The sequence below is a fragment of the Varroa jacobsoni genome, unplaced genomic scaffold, assembly GCF_002532875.2.
Source record: "Varroa jacobsoni isolate VJ856 unplaced genomic scaffold, vjacob_1.0 contig04100, whole genome shotgun sequence".
NCBI lineage: Eukaryota > Metazoa > Arthropoda > Arachnida > Mesostigmata > Varroidae > Varroa > Varroa jacobsoni.
The window spans coordinates 1-18016 of NW_019215161.1; the positions used below are offsets into that span (position 1 = coordinate 1).

At 42.0% G+C, this 18016-nt stretch overlaps 1 long non-coding RNA gene across 1 annotated transcript; it reads left to right on the plus strand.

Moving 5' to 3' along the window:
* Positions 1-2756: 2756 nt before the first annotated feature.
* LOC111272972 (uncharacterized) lies at positions 2757-17736 on the plus strand. Its single transcript, XR_002687808.2, has 5 exons — positions 2757-2928; positions 12178-12471; positions 12962-13126; positions 13610-13757; positions 14976-17736. It is a non-coding gene; the product is annotated as an uncharacterized LOC111272972 (long non-coding RNA).
* The last annotated feature ends 280 nt before the right edge of the window (positions 17737-18016 follow it).

Sequence of the window (18016 nt, forward strand, 5' to 3'; positions counted from 1 at the left end):
ATATATAGTCAAATTGTTTATTTATGACAGCAGTAACGGAGAGGCGAATCATGCAAATGACGAGTATGAAACGAGTCGAGAATTTTGAACGTGGCATCGTCCAGGACAAAATCGGATCATGTTATAACGCCTGCCGTAACCCTACTATGCTAAAAGCAGCAAAAAGCTGTTGACGTTTGAAAGAGATGAAGGCGGTCGCGGACGTACCGATCGTTCTGGTTGTTGCCAACCCGTACTATAATTATTAGTGATTGTGTCAGATTGACTTTTTTGTGGCGCTGCCAAACGGCTACTGGTCCTATACCCGTTATGGCACAGTTTGTCCATTACCAAAACTTAGGCACCGATGATGAGGTGGATGTGGTCTAGATTCGAAATCGGCCGTAGACACAGTTCGCTTCGTGCTGGTAAACGTCTATCGTCTGACACCTAGCGAAGGTAGTACCGGACGTAAGACTCATTGTTTGCATTTATTTATATGGTTCTATCAAACGATAGCGACAAACGGTTCTATGCATTAGTTCGCTAATGAGACATCGGACCAACTCGGTTTTCGTTGTGAATATAATTGTTGCTACCGTCCGTAGCACAATGAATGAGTATAGGAGCATAGGAATGAACACCACGACACGCGGTGTTCATCATATTCATTCGATGCGTGATAGTATTGAGATGACCTGGTCATTCGGCTAAGAAAACAACGTTTTCAACAAATCTAGAAACAACTGGAAAAACAGGACGACTTCCTAAAACAAGCATACATATCTGATTAAAATAAGAAAAAACTGTTGATTATACAATAATTATAGTATCTTCTCTTGATTTCTTCAAGCCACATCTGCTAGCATAGTGGTGGCAGCATCGTCGCGATAGCAAAAGTGCAAAGTTGACAACTTGTCATACCGCCCACAAATCTGTGTAAGTACTTGTGTATATATATATATAGAATCACTAATTAGTTTCAAAATACTATTTCTTTGCTCGAATCCGCAAATGGCATGCCGGTAGTAACTACGCGTCAAGCGATATTGTTAACTAGTTAAAGTGTCACTTAATTCAAACTCAGTCCAAAAAGCGGTTAAATCTTACGCCGATAGTATTCTATAAGTTTGGCAAATATAAGAATTCAGAACGAAACAAAACTCCAAAACCACTAAATGGTGAGGCTTATTTGGAAGACCCAAGCAACGACTCATACTTTCCTCTCCAAGACGGCTGTTAATTTGCGTATCAAAAATGGCTGTCTGAGCCATTTTAATAGATTTCTAAGCCCTTCAAACTGAAACCGATAGAATATTTTCTTCAAAACCGCATAAAGGTGACAAATATGTAATAAAAAAAAATTGTTAATTCTGAACAAAGAACACCAATTTTGGCTCATCGAGATATTGAATAACTTCGCTTAAATTGCATGACACATTTTCTAGGAAGTTCTAGAAAGAAACAGATTCTTTGCTAATGCCAAGAATGGCGGACGAACGTAGGCCAGTTACGATAAACAGCCTGCCAAAATTAGTCCTAGTCTAGGTGTTACACGCTGCATACATCGACCCTCAAAACTTCTAGAGGCTTTCATTTATATGCCGTAATGATACCGATTAATTGTCACGCTTCTATCAGAGGTCGATGATAGAGTAATCATAGCCAGAAGAAGTGGTTTATAACGTTTAATTGTGCGTTTGTCTACACTACAGCTGGAAACAATCCTGAGAAACGTATTATCTTTTGGGGGCGCTAATTTCTGAGCTTTTTCGGTTCGGTCGTTACTATAGAGTAGAATAAAGTAGAAAATAGTCTGTACTAGTCAGCGACACGCGAATGAGTCATCGAAAAGTGACGTCGTTATCATACAGATGAAGGCTTTCATGTAATCTTGTACATAGACGACAGTCTTGTTCATGACTGCATCATTATATAGCCAAATTTGTTCTACGAACAGACCACCGTTTAAAAACATCTGCGTACGTTTATTAGATGCAATCAAATTAGGGGGCGTTATCAAACGTGTTGCAACATCAATCCAACGGGGCAGACAATGTTAATGTCAAACCAACAAGCTGCCGTAGCTAATTTTTAGAAAAGTATTCTACTATAGAAGTTATCAGACCGGAGGAAGTATGCCCTAACCATAGAAGCGATCTAATATATTTTCTCGCTCAGCCACGTGCTAACTAATTACTGATGCAGTCCAGTAATTAGATGAGATTCTAGTACCTAACCAATGAGGTTACCGTTCGTATGAATGTATATATTACACGATTGCCTGTATCAGAATCATCTGGATAACGGTGGGAAGCCTTATGCGGAATATGTTTTGCAAGCGGATTGTCGAAGCACGTACTGAGCCCCCGTCGGACATGGTATGGATCCGAATGCTGTTACTGCTCTATAGCAGTACCATATGAGCTACTTGTCGATATCGTTCTGTGAAACCCAATTACTATTTACATGATTACTAGCATACCTCGATAATGTTAAAAAGATGAAAACACATAACCCAGTAATAATGATGTTATTATTAAGAGCTATGACTGTTTCGTCACTGACGTCAAAATAGGTCAGACAAAATGGTGACCAGTCGCCACTGACCGAATCGAAGCGTAAATGACTAATAAATGTAAACGGTAGTAAACATTTTAGCATCGATTCAATGTTTGCCAGGATCAAATCTGAACGTAATATATATGTACATCTATCTACCTACTACTACACTGTTGTTCGAATACCCTGTGAGTGATATTTTCCCATAGTGTCATTGATTTCAGCCGGTCCAATGCGTACGACTGCACGCTCATAGCGTGCCATTTCTGTGGATTGTCACCGGTTAGCTCGACAGCCCGTCTCCGAGCAGCCATAACTTGGGAGATGCTGACAAGGTGAAAGTGACGCATATATTTGTGGGAAGACAAGACCTGGCGGGGAACGCAAGTAAGTTATTGTTTTTCTGATTGTATTTTTGTTTCTAACAGCCTTTAACTCGTCGCACTACTTGCCATTACTCAAAACGAATTGATCAGCCAATCATGAGAAACGCATGAATCAATCGAGCCATAAATGGCAATATCTTGGGGTCTATAAGAATCCATTGGCTATGTTACGTGACAGTAAACTAGTGACGCGCCATTGCTCTACTGCTAGTAGAAATGATTTGTGGCCTTCTTTTCGTAAGACTAACCTAAGAATAATAACGAAACGTAGATATCAATCCTTTTTCGAATTGTGGACGATAGAATTAGACCATAGAAATAATGGTTTAATCGATTCGTATCAGCTGAAAATCTGTTAACCATGAAACCGAAGACTGATTTGTTAAATAAAAATGTTTATCACAAACATTCTTCTTTCTTATGAGCTACAAACAATATAATATTAACAGTTCTCCAAACTAGTTGGTCTTCAGGATGGACAGTGTTGGTTCTAGTCAGAACAATCCCGAAAATCAATCTGTAGGTATTAAAGGTCAAGCAATAATTTTGCCAGCAGCTTCACAAAAGTAACTTAAAGAGTTAACTAGTCAATTTCATAGCTCCCATGCATTGATAGAGCCGCAGCGCGGGTATCAATCGGTCCATTCGAGTAATGATTTTGCCGATCTCCAGAGAGGTAATCGCCCAGTTGCTATTGCTTCTGCAAATGAACGACGGAAGCAAATCGAACCGAGCTAGAGACCAGCATCACTTACATATATATCTGTATATATAATCATTATTAAACTCCAAAGTTGCGCACTTCATGAGCCGTATTGTAGAACGTATCAGGTCCTCGCTATTCATTGCCACTTAACAGTAACGCCAACTTTCCACAATGCCTCCTGACGTTTTTAACAGTGATATTATGCCCCAAGGTCGCGTTGACGTAAGTGATGATTGTAATGACGGCGTAATAATAATGCGTTTGGCGTCGTCGTTTATGCCAGCTAATTTGCATGATATCCATCGTAGTAGTGTGGTGTTTGCCCTCTATAGTATTTCTAGTAGATGGAGATTCTCATAGTCCGACGTACTTCGTCTAATCGGCGTGACTAGCACCCATGTAAAAAAGGCCTGTACTACGATGCAGTGTATGTGCGTGGCTATCCTTTATTTGGTGTTCCTTAACGCTAACAAAGGAAGTAAATAAAGCAATGACACTTTGGTTGCGCATACAGTTAAGGTTCAGTCATTCTCAAACGATCACGCACACGCGTTACCCCGGTGATCCATGTTATGATGCTATTTATATTTTCGAATTGTTTTCTAGGTATTTTTTGGCCATTTCTGTGCAGTTGTTGTTAAATCGCCGTTGAAAGCGTCAGCGCAGAGTAGAAACTACAAGCGTCGCTCTAAAAAACGCATAGTGCTTATATAATTAAGGTTAGCAGGTATGGCCACCCGCTTAGTGATGCGGTGTGCCGCTTGTCACCGTCATGCGATATGGGAGCCACTGAAAAAGAGTACGCCGGATGCGGGTATCACTTCTGGAAAACGGTTGACTTGTTTCGTATCTGGCCTATGCAGAAACATTTAAACATAAAACCTCTCCGGTGGTATTGCTCTGGCAAAAAATTTAATTGACGTGGGAAACCTTTTCTAATTAAGATAAAAACAGACCTTGAGCGTATCGACTAAAAAGAGCGCTTAACATAATTGCCGTCCAATTGCTCTACTTTACCTCCATTGTTTAGAACAAATCGTCATTTGCTTCATGTTAGTTCCGTACACTATAGGAAAAAGTGATGGAACCAAGCACGTCAAGATGGCCTCACCTTAACGAATCGATGACCCCCAACTTCGACTCACATTGATACATGCAGGCTCAAGCGAGAATAAAGAGCAAGCGTTTTGCTTTTTCGTTCGTGCGCGCTGTCCTGTCATTCTTCGTTAACAACGAACAGTTCGTTACTCGAGTGGCCAAAAAGGGACTCACAGCTCGCGCTATATATGTACGTATATATAATGTTTTTGCGTTCAAAATGTGCCTTCGTCAGGCGCACTAGCTTCGCCATACGAGAAATGCAGACAAACGATGAACACGGCGAGCTACGCGACAAGGTGATATAAACGATGATTGCGATAAAGGCAAAAACGGGAAACAAAGCAAGCGTACGGAATATAGTGGATAACTATTGGTATCGAGCCACGTGGCGAGGCTGATTTCCGAAGCAGCGACCGAAGGAGCGGCACTTTTTGGTGGCCGAAACGAATCCGCGATGATAGAAACTGTCGGATATGTAGAGCTTTTGGGATTCTGCTATGACTAGTGTAAACATCGCACGGCAAAATGCACGATGGCAATTATCACCAGTGGTGGCATCTGAATGTGGTGATTTCTGCGGTCATAGACGGGGTTATATTGCCATGATACGAAGACAATGTCGCTGAATAACATATCCGTTGTTAGTTTGCCGTCTGAATGCTCAACATGCAAGATATCTACGGGAGTGTGACCCGTGCTAAATGTCAGTGGACTAAGGCCAGTATGATTCCTGCGTTTGAGGAACATTTACTTGGATTTAACCGATGTGAAGGTGTAACACTGGCTTTACTAGCATTTAACGGCTTGCTACATGGATTATTAATACAGTATATTATATGTATTCACTACGTAATAGCAGTTAGCCGTCAGAATCATACTTAACGGTACAATACATGGAAATAGTATTGATGCACGAGAAAAGTTTTTTTCTAAAACAGAGTGTCCGCCTTGAGTTATAATTTCAAAGTCAACTTGCTTTGTGTTGAACCTAGATTCCCGGCGGCTGGTATTATACATCTGGCTAATGATCACAGTCATTTGGAAAACATCGTTACCAATAGTGGTGTTGTCTAACTGGGGCATTAAATATCAAGTAGAAGTGTCCTTTTCTAAGCGAAACTGTGGATTTGTACTTGAGAAGCTGTAAATAATAATTTTCAAATCGTTTCACTGTCCGTACACTTAATGTTTGCTGCTTTTCTTCTATGCACGGCTGCCCCGCAGAGTTTGGCATCCCTCTCTAAATGTCCACTCAAGATTAAAAACTAAAATTGGCTGGCGAGGACTACAGATCCCCCTCTGCAAGCGGATAAATTCTGATATGGTTTCGTACTTTTTTTTTTATCACAACCATCGCAATTCCTTGTCGGCTTCCCCCTAACGCTTAACACTGTCGACCATTTTACCCGTGTGAAATTCATGTCTTACTTTACATCGATTGCTTTTTCCTTGGCCTAAAGTTCTGCCAATTATCCTGTTCTGGCAGTAAAATAAATTATTATAACAAATCCGCATTGCTGAATTACGTCAGCCAGTTTTTTTGTCATAAACACATACACACAAAAAATAGCAATACTTCATATGTACGTGCTTCTAGCCGAGAATTCCCTTTTTAAAAGATATAAATGTCGTTCAGTGTCATTTTCCCATGCCGTGTGCCGCTTTCCTGAAGTACTTTGACCTGCGTTGGTGTAACCTCATCTACTATCTTCCGCTGAGGCAGACAGCTGGTCGTGTTTGCATGCCGAAAACTGAGCACCCACAAGCACCGAACGGCTCAGGTAGTCAAAAGAGGCACTGAACGCTGGGCACTGGCCGGCAAAAGTCGTTGTCATTCGAATCTGCCACAGGACCAGACTACGGTATGGAGTCAACTATCTCCCTTTACCCCTCAATCATGTAATCCACTAAATAACGCCATTCGGACAAAGATTATTTTTTTACTGCTATTTTACTTGCTTAGTATAGCAAACAGGTCGCCACCTGCCCTACCTAGATTCTTAACTGCTATAGAAACTATTGGAGCAAACAATGCAGGATCCCGACCATGGGCAACGATGTGGTTGCCGTTGCTCCCTATAGTTGATAACACTGTTAACCACTACTGTGCAGCTGTTATTCTTTGCGCGAGATGACGTTGCCACAGTTTCTTCCCGTCGTCATCTTCTTATTCTGCAACAGATTTTCTTTACTTGTGGATTCTCCCCAAACCCCGATCCCTTCAGCAGCCGCCATCCGTTTTGTTAGATATTTGGAGCGGGTACAACAAGCTATGACCGAAGCTGCTGACAACATGGGTAACAATGCAACGGTCGTAAGAATAGATGAGAGGCGGATCAAGATAGTTAATATCAGTAGCAACGAAAAATCAAGCCCTTGGCCTTTCGTTTATTCCTATCCGTTAGCTACTGCGTAGCCAAAAGAAAACGAGCTTTGCTTAAATCAAAAAAGGGTTTCGAAAAGCGCGGGACAAAAAGATCGGGAGAAGAGAGGGAGAGGGCTCAGAAATAGATCGGAAACGTCTACGCTTACTTTCTTCAGAGCCACAGCCGCGGGCGGGCTACGACATGTATCAACTGGGCACTCACGACGGTTAAGGACAGCAAAGCGAATGGAAATAACAAGTAGATTATGTTGAAAAGCTTAATTTCAACACGTGGCTTTGCTTCGCCTTACGTCGTCTTCTTTTCGGACTGTCTAAGTGTGACCTGCAAGCACTGCCTCCGACCGCATGACCACTGACTATCCCCTACAAATTTTCGCTCCATATATATATATATACGTGGTTTCTGAGTTTCAATAATAACAAATAGAAGAACTCGTGTTATGTTACCCATCTATCTGTCACACACACACACACACACATACACACACACGCACATATATACATGCTCACCACTGCTGTTCAGGTAGAAAAACACATAAAATGAACAACGAAATCGCCTTTCCGTCACGACCGAGTGGCGCGTCCGAAAACCAGACCCCATAAAGTGCGGAGCTATTTAGAACATAGATCACGTGTAGAGATGCTATTTGTAACTTTGATATGTGAATCTAACTTGTGAAGGGCTGGGTTGGTTTTCTTCGCTGTTGATTGCGCAACTTGGACGACCAGAACGTGTCAAAATGAAAAACATTTCTTGAAAGGGTGAACAGCGACGTGTCGTGTGACACTTTAAAATAAAGAATGGCGAGACTCAAAAAGCCGCTTAACATTAGTAGACTCCTCACTAGACCTTGTCGTCTAATGCGCGATATCAGCTAGAGGAAATTTATACTGTTCCACATTGTCCACGCCTCAAAGAAAATAGATCTACCACTGAATTATGATTATACACAGAAATCAGGAACGTGACAGAACTAAAAACGCAAAATAACAAACTAAAACGTTTGGACTTGACTTAAGTCCTATCGCACAGTTTTAGAGAGGGATTTAGAATTGTTTCTCTAAAGGAACGGCACTGTACGTTCCCATAGTTCCCTTTTCAAGCACGACGGATTTATATGGACTCTCCACTCACGTTTAACCATCAAATGATCTGCCGAATTTAAATAAGTAAATCTATCAAATAGTGAAGAATACATACCAGCAAGTGCAAAAACATTAGTGATCTAATGCCTAGATTATAACCTTCATATATGTATATATTAGCGTCCGTTAAAATGGTTCGCATCAGTAGAAGCATAAACAGGCCCGTATTTCCAGTTTTACTATATGTCTGGCTAGATTCCACAATGTCAGCGTAACCGTACTTTAACTTCCGAATTTCTCGATGCTGCTGAATAAAAAAGACGCATTTTACAAGGATAATTTTGCACGTTCAAATCACCACATACTCCTCGCATTCTATTTCAGTCCTCCCTGATCCTTTATAAAGGCCTCTGTCGACACGAAACTAATTGTAACCTGGGTCAAAATAGATATTAGCTGTCATTATATCGTTATAACTAGAAGAAATTTTACGATTGTCCATAGCAGTCATCCGTGTGATCCGCTGTTATAGTGCTGATGTCGAAACCCTCTTTCGACAAACTCGCACTTCGCCTATTGCCGTTGGGTGCCACATTCTGCGGCCATAGCTGTTACTGTGCATTTTGTGTTTCAGCAGCCCTCTTACCAAGCAACTGTAGTCGCTGTGCGAACCGGCTGTCAAACTCCAGGGATTTTCACAAAAAAGAGTTGGAACTTGCCAATAAGAGCTGTCCTTGTATAATTATCTGTTGCAGGCTTGGGAACTTCGTGGACGGCGCTTATTTGACTGCATGAAATTTTCTTGAGCCGATAAAGAACAACGAAGCAAAAGCTGTTGACAAATACGTTCTGTACCATTAAATTATTATTAGCATCTTTTAAACATGTAAGCTATAACTATATCATTGCTGGCTGGAAGGCGCCACAAGAGCGCTGAAAAAAGACAAGCCCGTCAATATTTCTGAACTGTACAATGATCGTCAATTGATTATTATCTATTCACGTTTACAAACGGCGACAACACATCGTTGAACGGCGACACTGCCAGGTTGTTATTCGGACAAATTAGAATCATTGCTGAATGAAGCTGGACCAGCAAACAAGTATAGTCTCAAATATGCGTATGCCAGAAGCCGTTTACCCCCTTCTATTAATTAATGGGTTGGCGCACAAGCAGCGGCAAAAGCGTCGACGTTCGTGTGCCAGCTCACATAACTGATTCTTGGGGTTCATTCGTCGTTGTGTGACGTTATTATTGGTCTGCCATATGGACAGACGAACAGATCAACTGTCCGCCAGAAAACGCGCGCATACATGTATGTACGTGGCAGGTCTATTGTCGACGCAGAAGCTGTCAGGGGAACCGTGACATTGACCGAAACAGCCGACACAATTAGAACATCAGCGATAGTTATAACAGGTCGCAAACGGCTCCAGCCTCGAAAAGGCCGACACTGCCATGAGCATCCTGGCAGATAGCAATCGTCCACGCGGACAGCTGTATCGTGGACCCTGCCATCAGGAAAAGCGACAGCAGCGCCTCTGGTATTTAAGTCACTCGAATGTCCCGCACGTAATTGTATCTCGCTGGCCACCAATAGTGAGCAGTAAGTGCCGTCGTAGAAAAGCCTGCCAGAGGTGTCTACAATCGTATTACTTATGCTCAATCTATACATCCTCTTCCTATTTTGAATAACAGAGGTCCGATGATCGGCTCATGTATCCCTACTACTGTTTGCATCCAGAGGTTTGTCAGCGGCGTCTATGAAGGACGCGCCGCTGTCACCGTCATAATAACGTCACATGATATACGCAGGAGAAGCACTGGTACGTTGTTTGAAAGCGCGTCAGGGCGTTTTTCATTTGTCGTCCCTGGTCAACGCCGAAGTTACCTCCGATAAAATCAAGCGTATTGATCGGGCCATACAAAACAACAACATTAACATAAGCGAGCCCAGTTATGCCAGCAGCTGTCTGTATGTGTCGTGGGTGTATGGGGAAGCGGCTGAGCAATCAAAGTGATAGTGGTAACGGCCTATGCATTGTAAAGAAGGAAAAAAAGAAATACGCTGAACATTTTTAAGAAGGCGAACGAGTGAGCCGACGGTTAGCCAGTTTACTTATTGCCAATGATGCGGATGACAGAGTTGTCGTGACGAAGATGGTGGACTGAGAAGACAAAACTCACTAAATCCTGTCGCTGCTACGGAGCTGCACCATATTGACTGCCGCTCAAACGTATTAGTACTACAATGACAAACAACAAAAAGATTCTGAAACATACAAACAATTACCTGCCACACAAAAAGAAAGGTTTAGAAAGTAGTGCTTGTTTCATTGAGTAATGTGTGTAGTAAAATTTCGTTGTTGGGAGAAAGGATAGAGTGGAGGTCTGTGAGATTAAAAAGCAACAGGAGCAGGAGCAACAATTCGATCGATATAAAATAAATGGCAGATTCTGGCATAACGCTCTAGATGAGTTCGAAAAATGGGTGAAAGAGAAGTAAAAATAACAGTAAATTTACCATTTCTTGGAGTTTACTCTGTTGGGCTCCACAAAGACAGCGTTCCATAGTGGTAAAAAGAGTCCGCTCTTTTTAAGCGCGGTTAGCGGCAGAATTGAACGTACATAACGTACGTTGGAAAGCACCTGAAGCGCAGCCCATAAATCCAACGTCAGCCGCGCTCAGTGGCACTTCTGTTAGCTCCGTTTATCCGACAAGACAAACATATAAATTCAATAAGCATTGTGATCCATGCAGCTTGATGAAGGGTCGCAGTTTAGTGATTACTTAAAAAGCTTAAATAATAATATTGATGCATTTCTTGCGAGGCAAACTCCGTTCTTCTCCAACATCTGGCAGTAACAGTAAAACTCTACCGCTGAGATCTATCACGCGTTACTATCACTAACCGCTATCAAATTGAGATCCAGGATTGGCCACGAGTCTTTACTATGAACAGCGAGTTAATACATACATGTGCAGACATTCAGTACTTGCCATGTAAACATGTAACTCTTGCATGGACATCTGCTTGAAGCTAGACGACTTCCGTTTACGATAAAAGAAAGAGGCCGAGCGCATGAGACGGTAGCACAATCACAGTTGATACGAATGCGTCGAAACCTTATCTAGCAACATCTCTATCATGGCGATGCATAAGTGGCCTAGGGGCACTTCTGTGCCTCCAGCTAGACCATTTGGACTTCGAAAATGTATAATAAATGTCTGACATATATATATATATATATATATATATATATATATATATATATACACGTTAGCTATGCGGTATTTCGAACAAAGAGAAAAGACGGTTAATTGCTACGGTTAGGTTATATGTAACGGATGTGGCAGGCATCTGTCGATCGTATCAATAAGCCAGCAAATTACGATCCGTAATAATATACTAATGAGGCAAAAGGACTGAAAAGTTATCGCTTCACTGTGAGAGTTTACCCCGGGGTAAACAGCCTACTCGAAGGAATATCAGTGCAGATTTATCTAATCCTAAATCGCTTCTGGGATAGTTTCGTTCTGAGCACATGTGGTAGTTGTAGTATTCCAAACATGTGTTTCAACCAGTGAACGTTAACGTTGAACAAAATTTCGAAAAATCAGTCAAACATATTTTTAGCTACCGCTTTTCTTTGCTAGTTCTGAAACTATTGCTCTGTTACCACAGAAAATGAAACCTAGGCTCGCATGTTGAAATACTCCTTTGCTCTGGCACTGATAGCGCTGGAAGAATACTATCGACTTGTGCAAGCGCTTCTAGCCCATGTAAGAGTGCAACTGCGAATATGAATAGCCCAATAGTTTCTGCGCTCCGGTGAGAATAGCGCCACAAAACGTCCGTGGTCTCCACTCGGACGGAAAAAAGTCAAGGACATTTAGGACAAAAGATGAAAAATTGCCGACAAGCAGTATTTAGCAGTTCTATGTCGCTAATGGCGGATACTTTTGCAGGCTCTTGACCATTAACGGCATCGACGGTTACAGCAATTGATATTAAGGCTGTTTAGGTCGATGAGCGTTGTGACCTACTTGCAGGCACCGGCGCAGCTGAACACTTGGCTGAAATGGATAAATCAACAGACGCTTCACTTGGGAGGCTTCGAAAGCGTTTACAACTATAGCCACTTCTGCTTTCCGCATTTGCCAGTTGGACAGGCGTTGCCTGCCGGACGTTCGACGCGCTTCTTTTCGCTTACCGACGCCCTTCGAGGAGATCATTGCTTCTTATTTTAAGCAGTACCTGGCGTAAGTATCGGAAAAATCCATCCGTTATTGCAACGGTTCTTAGTATTTGAGAGATATGGAGAACATTTGGTATGACGCGGGTCCGCAATACACATGATCGTGTACTATAGAATATAAAAATCGATAAATGTTATCTAGGCAATAGATTTGTAAATAATAGAAAACACGCCATTCCCAGATGAGTGCGCACTAAGTTTCCGATATTTTGCTACACAGTCTATGCGTTATGTATCAGGGAAGGGTGCAATTCATGTTTGGTCTTTTACGTAGATAAGTGGTCGTTGACATTCACTAGAATTTATTAAATCCCAACCCGCAAGTCTGGCATGACAAGTTCACAATTTCTAATTATAATTATTGCTACCACTAATGTTAAACCTTTACTGATTTCAACATAAGGTGCACTAACCTAGAGATGCTCAAGAATTGAAATCTGCCTCAAAGTGTTTACTGACATGTAACCGACATGTCATTTCTGTCCTACAAACAGCAATTACAATTGTCTCGCATTGACATGGCCATTTTGCCTGCAGCTTAGGCCAAGCTGCAATAACAGTACAACGACTGTGACCTGCGTCTTCGGTATTTGCTGATAATAGCACTGCAAGGGTGTGGCTGAGGCGGCCGGAGGACACCAGCTTGTCAAGATTCTTCAGTAAGTAGGCCAACGGATATCTCGTCGTTGTCTAGTGACCCATATGATCTATCACAGACAAACATGGTAACGATGTGCATCTGCCGGCAGCATACTTCGCTTCACTTAAGAACTGAAGTACAAGCTGGCTCATTTGAAAGTTCAAAGGGACAGGAAGGCTCGTCCGGACGCACGAGAACTTATATGAACAAGGGACCACAAAAAGTTAATTAATCAATGCAGATATGGCTACTAAAGAAAACGCTCTCCGCTGGCAAAAACTCCTCATGCACATTGTGCCGTGTGGACCTTGATGGAACAAGTTTACTATCGTATTGGGAACATAGCAAAATATTAGTATAATTCAGCAGCCTCCTAGCAAACCCAGCGAGAAATAAAGATGCACTGCCAGTTGCGCACATTTGTCAGCAAAAAGTATCTAATAAAATAAAAGCAGATCGAACAATCTTATACTAATGTCAATCTTAACGTGTTTCCTCGCAGGCGGTCAAATCCACTTAAAAGTTTCTACCCAGCGCACGATTATTAACTGCTAGTAACAACCAGATGATCTAGTTTCGCGCAAGAGTCTTTCTGAAATCAAAAGACGTTTGGCCTGCCAGTAGCAAACGCTTAGGGACCGATTGACTCGGTAAGTATAGGGATGGTAACTAATCACAGCGGAGTCTCATGGCATGATTCCAGAGATTGACGACATGACGCCGACGGTGGCGCCAGCGACATCTCCGAGGACAACAATGTTGTCGTCCGCGCTGCCACAACGGCTTTAGCTAACAGTGAAGAAGTTGTCCGAAGTCTTGCTGTCGTTACTTCGATGGAATACTACGTAAAAGCGGATCAATTGAATTTAATTCAATTTGTGCGTATTGCGATGACAGCCAAATCTTGATTTAACACAGCCGTCGCTACGGCCAAATAATAGTCCGCTATAACATTACACAGAAATAGGTGTATCGTACTGATAATGCCTCGTAATCTAGTCACAACAAAATAGACACCAGTCATTGCGTCTATGGATCGCCCTATAAATAACGTTGTAAGGAGCTCCCACTACTTTTTTTTATTCATTCCCGCCATTCAAATGAGATCTTTGCATCCGACGATCATTTGTTGTAACGGTTATCGAGTCACGGCGGACGACAAGAAACGAATTTCATCAGTCTGTTTAAAGTGTACGTTACAAGTTAACAGTAATATTGCATCGAGGAACGTCCACGTTGTCGACCTTAGTAATTGCCGGCATGTTCGGTTACTTATTATTCTGCGGAGCCACACAGTTAAACATTACTGGTGCACCATCGTTCCTGTCAGATCTGATCCTGATCAGAACATTAGATTGGAATGAGATCAACTTTTGTAGGCGATCAGAAGCGGGTCAGTTCTTGTTCGAGAAATTGCTTTCATCTGTCACAGATGTAATCCTGCGGCAATTTTAAACCCGATGTGGCCTCATGTTGCGCCGAGAACGGCTTGAAAATAGCTAAAAAAAAAAGTAGCGTAAAGCTGTGGCTACATTTAAAGGCAAATGTAGATGTACGTGATACTACGTTTGCTGTTCTCTATGCTTACGGTATTCCTAATGAAAAATCACTAAATCTCTCCAGAAGCAGCCGTTAGTGACGGACAAGGTTAGTCGCTCTTAGAACTGTTCATTCGATACTGCACGTGCGTACGCGTTCTATTACATAACTAAGTAAAGCTATTTGCCGCTCAAGACCGGTTATAGTCATCGTAATACAGGTAGATATTCATATACTTCTATGCACACGTGCAGCGTGCGCTTCATCTGCGTGCTAAACCGCCCATCAAATGGTGTTTAACGCGGCCAAATACATTTGTTTGGTTACAGGCTGCGGAGGAAGGGAGGTCGACCAGAAAGGTCTGTCTTGGCCCATGTTCACCCCCCGACGACGACGTTAACACCGAAACCAGCACAAGATTCTCTCGTATTGACAGTTGCAGCTAGAGATGGCTACAGTTATAGTAACTTTCAACTTGGGAAAGTAGGAATGGACGCCTCTAACATCGCCCAGCGACCGTCGACGCTCAGCTCACGCAATAGAGCTGGCACAGATCAGCATTGATACTGTGACGAAGACGATTCAGCGTGCAGTATTTAAAATTGGTGTCGGATAGACTCACGAGCTAACTGTGTAGGCACGTTAATAAGTACCTATGTGTCTGTACCTCTATAAATATGCTTTGATATCGTTGCGTATGGTAGTTATCCTTGTCAAGTAACTTCTGCGGCTACCGTGACAACTTTTACTGTTGTTTCTAGCTGGTGCTATCAATCATGCTCTATAGCTGACTGTCGACCGCAAACGGCCCTTGACCGATGTGATTGGTTCTCGGTTCATTAACTTGTCCGCTGTTTACTTATATCGTTGTTATATATCATACAGGAATGATACGAGAACGACGAACACTAATTATGCAAATTCAGAATCGGCTTCAGATTTCGGCCTACCGAAACGACAGAAGAAGACATTTCGACAGAATTTTAAACAGAAGTTAGCGTGCCAACTAGTGGCGCATATGCGTACAGCATATGGAGCCAGATTAGTACAGTGGCTATATTCGTTGACGCAGTAAACCGTGTCCGAAAGAATAAACATTGGCTTGAACTAGGCAGTCGTAACGCGGCTTTTGACGCCTCGGAACAAAGAATACTTTGTCTTTTACTATATATACGTTTCCATACAACAGCGACAGGTAAATATAGTGGCTTTGAACTATTTCTATTATTGCCACTATTCTACTATTACGACAAAAGGTAGTATTTTTCGACAAAGAGGGTAGGTTGTATCGCATCTTGGCCTAATTCTCTGCGGCCACTAACCGGTTTCATTGTTAATAATACCATAATAGTTCAATATTTATTATGGAATTATTAACGAATAATTACGATTAATCGAATGTCAACGTGATTGCAAAAAAAGGTACATTTGTCTTACACGATCGAGTGAAGACAACCGTATCTTCTCGTTAAACTGAGGCTCCATCATTCGAGAGCACTGTCGATTAAATAGTTAAAGCAACTGATAATTTATCGTACGGTCGTAAATCTGTGCCACTTTAACCACAAAGCACATAAATTCTAGTAATTTTCATCACCAAACGTGATATATTTCGTTCGAAAATACAACCAGCAGTCTTCGCTAAAATCATTCCACCTAGTATAGCCACAAAAGACGATGTGTGCTATACCTAGACAGGTCTGAATATAACAGCGTATATCCTTCTCTTTCTATGTTGCTATGGCATGCCGTTACCCACTAAATTGTCTACTTTATATTGTATGTAGACATGGCATCCTCTTCCATTACCATCCCTGACTGTGGACAAATATATCCGAATCAAATTCGTAGGTGCCCAATTATTGTTCTATAGTAGTGCATACTTGAGAAACAAATCTTCCTAACATCAGATTACTTCCGGGACCTCTGGTTCACTGCGGCCTCATGCGTTAGCGGCGTGGCCACCGCCGCCGTCGCAGGCACCGTTTTCATCACCGCTACGGATCTCTGTTCTATATGACAGTACTATCATAGTTGTCATTAGCCCTGTCTCGTTTGCTTTTTCTTTTTAGATTGTTTTATCTCCGTATACGTTACTCCGTTTGCCTGTCTGTATTTTCGTTGACTTTATCAGCCCTTAAGTATATATACAGACAGCCATCTAGGCTGACACAAGGAGGTCCGCCAACGTCCAGAAACGTACACCGAAGGTCAACAAGGCCACTCCTTCGCGCAAGAGTACGTACACACGGTACTAACAAAGCGAGAAACAAAGACGACCTAATCTCGTACATAAAATGTCACTATTAACCGCCATCAAATAGACTGATAAGTACGCTGAGAGGTGTGCCGTTGTCTTGTATCTGTTCTGTCGCTTCCACAATTCTATTCTAAAGAATGATCGAGTGAATGAGCGTGAAATTGAAAGGATCCGGCGGATCGAGATTGACGCGTCTGACTCGCTTAGCGACGGGTCGCTGCTATGTTAATACATTTGTTAAGTATTAGGTCATTGTCTGACACGCTACTGCTTGCCTCGTTAAACAGTTGGACGAGTAAAAATGTCCAAAGCCCGCAAACGCAGTACACAGAATTTTGCTCGTTACCTATGAAATGTTTCGTTTTATGTAGATGAATACAGCTGCTGCGCTAGAAGGCTGCTTTAGGACCTGCTTACCCAGACCTAGCAATGCCATGGACCAATAAATTTCTTTGTTTACATGCTAATCATATGGAAGTGTATTTGAGTTGTAAGCACGTCTGGAAATCGGGAACCCTAATATGAACACAAGTTTAGAAATGTCAACAGGTTGGAGAGCTAATTCAAGTCACAAATATGGTAAATCTAATACGATTCAGTATAATCGTACGAGTTTCAAGCTCAAAATACGGACGTAACATGGATACGTCCGTATAATAGGGATTAGATTTGATTGAGAGGGCTAGCACCTAAGTAACTGAGCCTGCACACGATGTTCTATTTGACGGCAGATTATTACTACTATCGTTATTGGATGCGGTGTATCGACATCCTCCTATCACTCCTTCAAACGTTGAAATCAAATAGCACATCTCATAGTTTTCTCCGTGCGCAAGGCGTTGACCATTCATTCACTGCCGACAAATAAACAAATAGTTAGAAACTAAAGCTATCTTATTACCGTAGCAGACTAGATAAGCAGCTTGTGAGCCCTTATCTGGTCACTATATTGTGCGCTACTGTCCTTCTTGTTCACCGTGGCAAAGTTAAAAATCAGAAAAAAAACTTCTATATCGACTCGGTTCTGCCCACTATTATTACTACAGTTAGGTTTAGCCTAAGTTCACCCTCCGATAGCTACGCTGTTACGTGCAATCTTCGAACGTTCAC